Source organism: Dioscorea cayenensis, chromosome 2 (genome assembly GCF_009730915.1).
Source record: "Dioscorea cayenensis subsp. rotundata cultivar TDr96_F1 chromosome 2, TDr96_F1_v2_PseudoChromosome.rev07_lg8_w22 25.fasta, whole genome shotgun sequence".
In the NCBI taxonomy this organism is placed as follows: domain Eukaryota; kingdom Viridiplantae; phylum Streptophyta; class Magnoliopsida; order Dioscoreales; family Dioscoreaceae; genus Dioscorea; species Dioscorea cayenensis.
In genome coordinates this window covers 12473901-12485006 of record NC_052472.1, presented here as the reverse complement: position 1 = coordinate 12485006, position 11106 = coordinate 12473901, and the positions used below count along the sequence as shown (strand labels likewise).

The 11106-nt window shown below is 41.3% G+C and overlaps 1 non-coding gene across 1 annotated transcript; it reads left to right on the top strand.

Moving 5' to 3' along the window:
* The first annotated feature begins 1573 nt into the window (after nucleotides 1-1573).
* Nucleotides 1574-1680, top strand: LOC120281803. Its single transcript, XR_005542802.1, has one exon. It is a non-coding gene; the product is annotated as a small nucleolar RNA R71 (small nucleolar RNA).
* Nucleotides 1681-11106: the final 9426 nt, after the last annotated feature.

The following is an 11106-nucleotide window of genomic DNA, read 5'->3' as shown; positions in this document are numbered from 1 at the left end:
TCCTGCACATATTCATCAATTATCTCATCAGTAGTGTCAAAAAAATATAGAGTATCATCAAAGTTAAGAGAATATCACATGGCTTCGGCGAGCCGGTTTGTGAGCTTACTATCTCCAACTCTCAGTGTCGACTCCCCGCCGTCCATGTCAATTAATGCCTTGGAGGTACGTAAGAATGGCCTCCCAAGTATCAAAGGAACATCTACATCCTCGTCGATGTCCAACACTATGAAGTCTACAAGAAATATGTACTTGTCCACCTTGACAAGTATGTCTTCAATTTAGTCTGCCAATTACAATGTCATCCGAGTGGGCCTAGGCTCTCCCAAGCCTAGCTTCTTGAAAAAGGTATATGGCATGACGTTGATACTAGCCCCAGAGTCCGCCAATGCCATTTCTTCACCCATATTACCAATGCTACATGGGATGCTGAAGCTTCCGGGGTCTTTCTTCTTGTTTGGCATATTTTTTTACGACACCTGCCGAACAAGAGGCATCTAAGATCACCGATGCACTCTCCTCCAACTTTCTCTTATTGGTTAATAAATCTTTCAAGAACTTAGCATACCAAGGTATTTGAGACAATGCCTCCACAAAAGGAATGTTGATGTGCAATTGCTTAAATAGACCTAAGAACTTCTTGTACTGTTCATCATTTTGGTTGTTCTTTAATCTTGAAGGGTAGGGAATTCTCGGCTTATAAGGTGGTGGTGCCACCTCCTTCTTCTTGTTTGCTCTCTCCTCAACCTCAACGACCTCGGGTGCTACAACATTGGTCTTCTAACTTGGAAACCTACCCTTAACCTCACGACCACTTCTCAAAGTGATCACCTTCACATGTTCCCTCGGATTAATTTTGGTGTTGCTAGGTAGACTTCTTTGAGGTCTCTCCGATAGAGACTTCGCAATTTGCCCCAATTGGTTCTCTAGATTGTGTAATGAAGCTGTGTGATTGTGAAGTGTAGCTTCGACCGACTGAAACTGTGTATCCTATGATTTCACAAATCTAGTCAAAGCTTTCTCTAAGTCAGTCATCCGGATCTCCAAACCTGAAACACGATTCTCCATGTTTGGGGCTTGTTGTTGTTGTTGTTGGAAACCCGGTGGTGCTTTGGCCTTTTGCTGCCCTTGGTTACTCCATGAAAAATTAGGGTGGCTTTTCTACCCTTAGTTGTAGGTGTTGTTATACGGATTACCTTGTACCCTTCCCGAATTACTCACAAAGTCTACTTGTTCAGTCGAGGCTGAAATAGCAATCGAAATAGGACAATCAGACGGCATATGTGAACCCCCACAACCATCACAACTTGATGAAGTCAATGTATCCAATTTCTTGCTCAACGCCTCTACTTGGGTTGCTAAGGATGTCACCACATCAATTTCATGGAGTCCAGCCAGTTTCTTCTTTCCTCTTGTATTCCATTGGTAGCTATTCATGGCCATTTCTTCTACCAATTGCCGGGCTTCTTCAGGGGTCTTGTTCCCCATTGTACCTCATGCGGCGGCATCTAGAATTTGTCTTGTACTTGGATTCAACCCGTTATAAAAGGTCTGAATGATTATCCATTCGGGGAATCCATGCTGTGGACACTTCCGCAAAAGATCCTTAAATCGCTCCCATGTCTCAAACAAAGACTCGAGCTCCATTTGAACAAACGACAATATCTCATTGTGAAGCTTTGCTGATTTCCCAGGAGGAAAGTACCTTGTAAGAAAAGCTTCGACCATCTCATTCCATATCGTGATGGATGCTCGTGGTAAAGAGTGTAGCCATTGCTTTGCTCTTCCTTTTAGAGAGAAAGGGAAAGCTCTCAATCGTATAGCATCATCCGTAACACTGTTTATCTTCAACATATCACAAACTTCCAAGAAGTTCCCAATATGATTGTTTGGGTCCTCATCGGCCAAACCATTGAACTGCACTGACTGTTGAATCATTTGGATGAATGCTGGCTTAAGCTCAAAATTCGGAGCTGCGATCGAGGATCGCATAATACTCGATTGTGTTACCAAAACTGAAGGTCTGGCATAGTCTGAAAGTATTCTCTGTTGTTCATTCTGTTCTGCCATGTTGTCAGATCCTTCAATTTCCACTTCAACTAGATTCGATGGTTCTTGCACAAGTTCTTTACCCTTTCTTCTGAGTGTACGTTCAAGTTCAGGATCACCTTCAATTAATATCGAAGAGTTCCCTCGGGTCATAACCTGGAGCTGTACTAAAAGAAAGAAAGCAAAATTAGAATGATGATAGATTAAGAAGATATGAAATAGAATGAATGATGAATAGCTAAGATAGCAAAGTGCAAAGTATCTCTAAATGCCTACTCCACAGCAACGGCGCCAAAAACTTAACAACGCCCTTGTTTTTGACCCGCTAGTGCACGGGTTTGTCGAAGTAATAAATCCCAAGTAAGTGGGTATCGTATCCATAGGGAGTAGGGGATAAAAATACCAAGATTACTATCTGACTAAATGAAAATGGAATAATGATTTTGTTGATAAAATGTAATGAAAGCAAGAATAAAAGAAACAAGAAAGAGAGAAGCACAGATAGATGAGAGGTAAGGCAATCGATAGAAGTGGGGTACTCAGATATTGTTCCACCTAGGATAATTGCTTCAAGTGCAAAATCAACTATTATATTTCCTAATTGACGCTTAATGAGTCGTGGAAATCCTTAAACACACGGTCCCAAACATAAGGTCAACTGTGACTAACTTTATATTATGTTCCGGCAGAGAAATTGATTAATCTCAACACGTCACATTGTGTAGAGTTGGAAGATACTCTAGGGATTCCAAGTGATAAACCCTATTCCAATGTATAGATCTAACCCTTTGGTCCAGGCGAAAGATCCCTAGTCGCAATTAAGCCCTTGGTACTAAAGTCACTTCAACGCTTCACTCCGTCGCCTTTGCAACTAAGCTCCAACGGAGGTCATCCCTTAGCCCATTCACTTTACTATAGCCACAAATAACTCTTGGAATATTGAGGTAGGATAAATCACATCGGATGGGAAAGGGACACTCCGCTACCTCTCGACTCACCCTCTCGACCCTCTCCAAACTTGCAATGTCTAACCCTCATGGTGTGTCACTCACTCACAAAGGTTACCAATGTAGACTCTCAATCCTAGTGTCACTCTAAGGGAGAAATCATGCATCAAGCTTTCAAGATTGAAATTCAATTAAAGACATCAATTAAGGAAAACATAATAGAAGATAAAAGAAACAAATACATCCTAGGGTTCACAAATCCAAGTACCCACTAGGGGTTTAGCTCTCCGCGGAGCTAGTTATAATCAACAATAAAATCAAATGTAAAAACAAGTAATCAATAGAAAAACCCCCTTTGGTATTCGTGTTGATGGTCTTGTGGAGTATCCTCGTCTTCTCCAAAGGTCTCCTTGTCCGGCCTAGAGCACACCTCGCCGGATTAATGTCGACTAAAGCTCCAATAAAAACTTTCTTCCAAGCTAAGAGCAGTATTGAATCCGTAGAACCACTCAAAAGACATGCCAAAAGATACTCAAAACCCTACCCGACGGCCTCCCAAAAGATAGGGAAAAGTTGGAGAGAAGGATAAAAGATGGATCTCAAAATCGGGCTGAATCACGGTTAAATAGGGCTGTAATGGGGCATCCACACGCCCCTGTGGATTCTCCACACGCCCTTGTAGATTCGCATATGGGCGTGGGGAATTTCCACACGCCCGTATGGATTCTCTAGAAACCTGATTTTTGTCTTCCTGTAAACCTTGACTACTACAATGTATTGCTAAAGTGATTTGCTATAGTAACCTGCTATAGTACTCCTTCAAAACACTTCTAATTCCACACATCTCATCGAGGCAACATAAACGGGCACATATTTATGCCGTAGATTGCGTCGCTTCTTCAATAAATGGGTTTATTGGTGAAGATCTTGATATCATTGCACAAGTTGGGATACGCAAATGTGACTTGAATACAACTCATTGTAATGGCTTCAATACATGGAGGTTGGCACACATTCACGTATCTTAGAGCCCTACCTGTGTCTTCACGTTTGTTCCTTTCAAGATTCTACCAAATAGTGCATTCATGATCTACTTTTGGCTTCATTTCTTAATACTTAGCTTCAGAACCCTACATGCGCAAAAGAACACAAATACACATGCATTAGTACTTAAACCTGATAGAAGTAATGCTCATCGTAAGGAAAAGATACTTCACATTCTTAACACACAATCACTTATCAGATGTCGATGAGGATGTAGATGTTCCTTTAATACTTGGCGGGGGCCATTCTTGCACACTTCAAAGGCACTTATCGCCATCGACGGTGGGGAGTTGACACTGAGGGTTGGCGACGACAAGTTGACCTACCACCTCGCCAAAGCCATGCTACATTCTCTTGACTTTGATGATACTCTTTATTTTTCTTGACACTACTGATGGACTAATTGATGAATATGTGCAGGAAATGTCGAATCCAGACCTGTACGAGGGGTTCCTAGACCAAGAGGTGGTTAATGAAGACATGATGATGACTAGTCTAGAGGAGAAGGTACCATCTACTCCGGGGATCATGAAGAAAGTGCTCCGGAAGACCAAGAGGTGCAAGGAGACGTCATAAGAAATGCCCCAAGGCTAATGGGGATGTGTAAGAATGGAGTAAGGGTGACGAACCCTTATGCGGTAACAAATTTGATAACTCTCCCTCTACCTTCAAAAGACTATGTTCATCATGCTTTCAGGTCATGGGTCGGAGGAAAACCTTCATCTATGAGCCCCCGTGAGGTAATGCACGGTACATCAAGCTAACTGACATTAAACAAGTGCTTATGGGGAGGCAACCCAAGTCTTTACTATTTTCTAGGTTTTAGTTAGTTTTTGCATGGATAAGAGCTTAAGTGTTGGTGTCTTCATCTTTTACATGCTATTGTTTTTATTTTCTCATGGATCTTTGGTGTTTTCATGTGCTTAATTGTGTTTTGATGAAGTTTCCTGGTCATTTGAGCGTGTGTTTTATGTTTCTCTGGTTACTTTCACATAATATAGACAAGCTTTGAGTACTTGTAAATGTTCAGAAAATTTCTGCTAAGTCTGTGTTTTTTTCTAAGTAATCTAGAAAAAACACATGGTTGTGTGGATATTCAACACGGGCGTGTGTTTTTGTTCAAAGCTCATCCCGAGAGGATACAGGGACGTGTGTATGCCCCTGTGAATGAAATTGTGACGGTCACATGCCCGTGTCAGATTTCAATATGGGTGTGTGTTTCTTTGCAGACGTTCAAAGAGATATCTTGAGAAGAAACAGGGGCGTGTGTCTGCCCCTGTGTTTGACTCTGTGTACTATACATGGGCATGGGTAACTTCTACACGCCCGTGTGAATTCCTACAAAGAGTTCTAGTCTATCCCTAGAAGACACAGGGGCGTGTTAATGTCCCTGTGAGTGGCCCTGTGAAGATCCACGCCCGTGTGGAATTTCCACATGAGAGTGTTGAATACTTAGAATTTTTCTCGGTTCGACAGAGAAGCCATAGGGGCGTGTAGGTACCCCTGTGAGTCGGGCACACGGGCACGGAGAATTTCCACACACCCATGTGGATGCATTCAGAGATAAAGTGTGCTATCCCGAGAGCACACAGGGGTGTGTGTTTACCCCTGTGAAGCTCTCTTGGGGAGTCACACGGGCATGGGTAATTTCCACACGCCCATGTGGACGTACAAAATTCAACAGGCTGCGATTTCCTTTATAAATCTATCTGGCCTATCTCATTTTCACACTTCCAAATGCTGAGAGAACACATTCATTCACTATCCCTAACCTTGTACCGCCGATTTAGAGAGGTTTTACTCAAGTTTTCCGGCCGATTTCAAGTTTTTCTTCTTCATCTCATCGGTAAACTTTTATTCTCTCTTGTCTTCACCATTACTTGATTTAATTTGATTAAAGTGGATAATGTGGTTCGTTTCTATGCTAAAGTGGTTAATCCATGTTTAGAATTAGTTTAGAAATGGTTAATACATGTTTAGAATTAGCATTGTTTGAGTTTTATAGATCGTACTCCAGCTTTGATAGTGGTAACGCCATACAGTTCAGAGTCTTCGCCCATCATTATAATATAAATGTCACACAGTTCTCAATCCCTATAGATTATCCGAGTAACTTGACTCCTCAGCGTGCGTGTTGAGTATTATGTGGCCGTGATCAGTATAAGCCGGGCATGTCGAAGGCGACTTGTTTGTCTTGGCCGAGCTATAGATACATACACGCTGTCTTGAGTAGATCAGTGAATGGCCGTGGTGATAGTACAGGTGTCCTGAGCTAACAGGAGTTTTTTTACTTATATTCCATGGTACAACGCCAGCCAGTTCACCTTGGCCACATACTAGCAGAGTACCTGAGGCATCAGGGTTAGCCTGCCAGGATTGGTGTCCTCTTCTCCGGCCCATATATTGCTAGGCTCATCATCGGAATGGGTCTATGGGACGTTATTAGAGGGGCTGAGAAGATGATCATACAAATTCCCCTAGGTATAGAGATGATTAGACAGATGGGGATGCTGCGTAGGTATGGGCCAGGAGTGCATGTACTGATTGTACCTGTTCCAGAGTTAGCTGAAGGAGTTACAACAGAGGGTTCTCAGCCTGCTCCCGAGCCACAACTAGAGCCGATGACGACTGACGCTCCAAGAGTAGCATAAGAGCTACCCCTAGTGCGCATGTTCTTTACATCTCGAGCCTATGATCGATTTGAGAGGCTTGAGAGTGCTGTAGGGGTGTTATAGACCGAGATTATAGAGGTTCAAGTGACACAGGCTACACAGCATACAGAGGTGATGGCGCATCTTGATATTCTGCAGCAGCTACTTGAGCGCGATGCCGCCTCACTAGTTATCATGAGACCCCGGACCCCTCCCGCTCCACCAGCATCACCATCAACAGATCCATTAGCGCCGTTCGACTCAGTAGTAGCAGCAGAGCTGACTGTCGATGACACCGATACTTGATGCATCATTTATTTCTTTTATTTCTTGTATTTTACTTTTGCATTTCATTTTGGACTTGTACACTCAGAAAGGGTCTTCCTTCTAAGTTTATCTTTTATTTTTATCTCGAGTTGTATTTCATTGCTTTACTTTTATATACTCGAGTTGTTTTTGTTTATTGAGCTTCACTGAACCCCATGTGTATGCATATAGATGGTCTTGTCAGTATGGAAAATTGAGGATAAGTCATAGACACGGTCAATGTGTTTTACACTTGGCCGTGCATGCTTCACAACCCGTTGGAACTCCACTCCCAAAGAATTTAGCTCCATCAAATGCACCATTAGGATCTCAGGGGAGTATTGTTTCAATTGCCCACTCCCACATATATTTTTGAGTGATATACTTTGTATTGTGCTTGCATGCGTAAATTAAGGGCATGCACATCTTAAGTGTGGGGGGAGTTCACATTACACATGTTTCATACCTATGCTTTGATTTTGCATGCTCACGTAGCCAATGGCATTTCACCTTAGTTGCAATGATTGTATTCTTGAGTTCAGAAGAATTTTTAACATTGAATGTTTTCCTGCTCTAGGTTTTACTTGAATTTCTAGGAATTTTTGCATGATTCACACTTGTTACACTACTCGCTCATTAAACTCTTTTGGAAACTCAAGTAAGTGTTTAAGGGACTAAGTAGCTTAATTTCTTGTGTTTCATTTTGTTAAAAAAATGGAAAAAAGAAGAAAAATTTTTATACTTGTTTGGTTATGCATTGGGGGGTGGAAAAAGCTACCACCTATGAAGTATGAAGCTACTCTCATAAGTTAGATGCTAGTTATGCCCTAATAAGAGAAAGATCTATCTCATAGGATGAGTGAAAGCTACTACCCCAGTAGAAAGAGCTACCACCTCAAAAGTGTGAAAGCCAACTTAGGGGCCACTTCGGTAAGAGCTACCTTAGAAGATGTGTGAAGTTACTACCACCTCTTTACTTTGTTTTGTATTTAAATAAGTCCCTTATGCTTAGAACTTTGAGGAGTATACTTTGGGTTAAATTGAGTGAGTTCACACACTTACACGATTTCTGTTTTATTGTCCTTTTTTATTTGAGTTTTTAGCAAGAGCAATGATTTTTTGTATTTAGTTTTGAAATTTCTCTTACTTGTAGAATACTTCCCTTACATGCTTTGGTGAACCTAAGGCCAAGCACTTTCAATATTTCCTTCTTCTATGCTTTAGTGTTTTCTTATTGCTTGAGGATAAGCCAAAGCTTAAGTGTGGGGGAGTTTGATAAGTGCTTGTGTATTAGTAATACGAAGTATTCTTTTCTTATGATGAGCATTACTTTTATCAGGTTTTAGCGCTAATGCATGTGTATTTGTAAAATTTTGTGCATGAAGGGTTGTGAAGCCAAATATGAAAGAAAGAAGCCAAAGTGGATTGCGATTGTACTTTGTTGATGAAGTCCTGGAGTGAACAAATGCAAAGACACATGATGTGATTGAAGATACGTGAATGTATGCCAACCTCCATGCTCTCAAGCAATTACAATGGTTTGGAGGAGCACAAAGGCAGTCACATTTGGGTATCCCAACTTGCGCAATGATAACAAGACTTTCACCAATGAGACCTTTACTTGAAGAAGTGACGCGATCTACGGCATAAACGTGTGCCCGTTTATGTTGCCTCGATGAAAAGTGTGTATTCGGGAGCATTTTGGCGGAGTACTGTAGTAGATAATGTAGCAAATCATTGTAACAATTTACTGTAGAGGTTGCTGTTTACAGGCTGTAGAAAATCAAAATCCAGCTAAATCCATACGGGCCTGTGGAAATTCCACACCGTCCTTGTGGATTCCCGATTTCAGGATCTATCTTTCATTTTTCTTTCCATCTTTTCTCCATCTTTTGAGAGGCTTGCGGCTAGGGTTTAGAGAGGCTTCAGCAAGACTTTTGGAGTGGTTCTATGGCTTCAACACCGCATTTTTCTTGGAAGATAGTTATTGACAAGGGGACCTTTGGAGAGGACGAGGCTACTCCACAAGACCATTGACACGAATACCGAGGGGGTTTTCCTATGGATTACATGTTTTTACTTTTGATTTCATTATTAATTGTATCTTTCTCCATGGAGAGCTAAACCCCCTAGTGGGTACTTGGATTTGTGGACCATAGGATGTATTTGTTTCATTAACCTTTTATTATGTTTTCCTTAATTAATGTCTTTAATTGAGTTCAAATCTTGAATGCTTGTTGAATGATTTCTCCCTTAGTGTGACACTAGGGTTGAGAGTCCATCTTGGTAATCCTTGTGAGTGAGTGACACACCATGAGGGTTAGACAAAGCAAGATTGGAGGGGGTCGAGAGGGTGAGTCAAGAGGTAGCAGAGCATCCCTTTTCCCCTCTGGTGTGATTTATACTACCTCCACATTCCCAAAGTTCTTTGCAGTCACAATAGAGTGAAGGGTTAAGGGATGAACTCCACTGGGGCTTAGTTGCACGAGCAACAGAGTGAAGCGTTGAAGTGACTTTAACACCTGGGACTTAATTGTGACCAGGGGTCTTTCGCCTGGACCAAAGGGTTAGATCTACATATAGGAATAGGGTTTTATTACTTGGAATCCTTAGAGCTTCTTGAAACTTTACACAATGTGAGGTATTGAGACTGGTTGATTTATCCGCTGGGGCATAGTTTAGAGTTAGTCACGATTGACCTTAGGTTTGGGACCGTATATTTAAGGATGCCCACGACTCATTAAGCATTAGTTAGGAAGCATAATAGTTGGTTTTGCACTTGAAGCAATAATCCTAGGAGGAACAATATCCGAGTACCCCACTTTTATCGATTGCCTTTCCTCTCATCCTATTGTGCCTCTCTTTCTTATTTTCTTTAGTTTGTTTGCATCAATCTTTATCCACACCATCATTGTTTCATCTCTAGTTAGTTAAGTAGCAAATCTTGGTGTTTCTATTCCTTATTCCTTGTGGATACGATACCCTACTCACCTGGGATTTATTACTTCGACAAACCAGTATACTTGCGGGTCACATGCAAGGGGTATGTCAGGGTCCTTGGACAACGCCAACATCCTACCCACTTCTTCTTCCTCAACTCTTTCCAAATTTGCCTTGAATCACCAACAAGAAATGTTTGGGCTTCCAAGAGAACAAGATTGGTTGTGAATTTTTCAAGATTAGCATGGATGGGTCATTGGATGGTTTAAATCTCCTACCCACTTTTTCCTTTCAACCTCGGTTCGATGATTTTAAATTGCCCATAAAATTTGCTTTGGCCTCCATGGAAAAATATTTGGTTGGGAATTGTCCAAGCCCAGCATTGGTGGGTTCATGGATGGCTTTAGTCTCCCACCCACATCTTCAAATAGAATTCCCGGAATTTCCTTTCTGCACATGAAAATTATTAATTGATTGATGGATTGAGCAATATTGAGGCAAGTGGCTTCTTCATTTGTGATTGATTGAGTTTCTTCCACTTCTTCATATCTTTCCATAGCCATGATGTCATCCTCTTTGTCTTGCTTTACCTCGTCTCCCATGACACTGGGGATTTCTTCGGCCCATACTTCTACTTGTTTCCCACTCCTAAGAGTAACAGCCTGCAAATGCTCCCTCAGATTATTTATAATGTACTCAGAAGGCTGCCTTGGGAACATGTAGAATTTGCCCGAGCTAGTTGCCTAACTTGGTTCTCAAGTGCTTGAATTGAAGCTTAGATATTTCTCAATACCGTGTTGAATTCATCAAACTGGGAGTTTATGTTCTAAAATTTTTCTTCAGTGTTGATTATGAATTTTGCTAGAACATCCTCAATGGTGAATTTCTTCACTTGTTGCTATTGGGTCTGAAATTGGGGGCCTTGGGGCAGTTGTGGATTGCCTTGGCCTACTTTCATTGCAAAAAAAAAATTTCCATCTTTTTCTCAAGTGCATAGATTTTTGCGGCCAACAATTTTTCTTGAAAATCCATGGCCCTGTATAAACAAACAAAACTAAAATCAATAAGCTATCAAAGAAAACAAGAAAGAAGGAAAATAAATAAAAATGCACAAAAAGGTAAAAGGCACATACAAAGACAAATATTTACAAAAGTGAAGATAAATCACT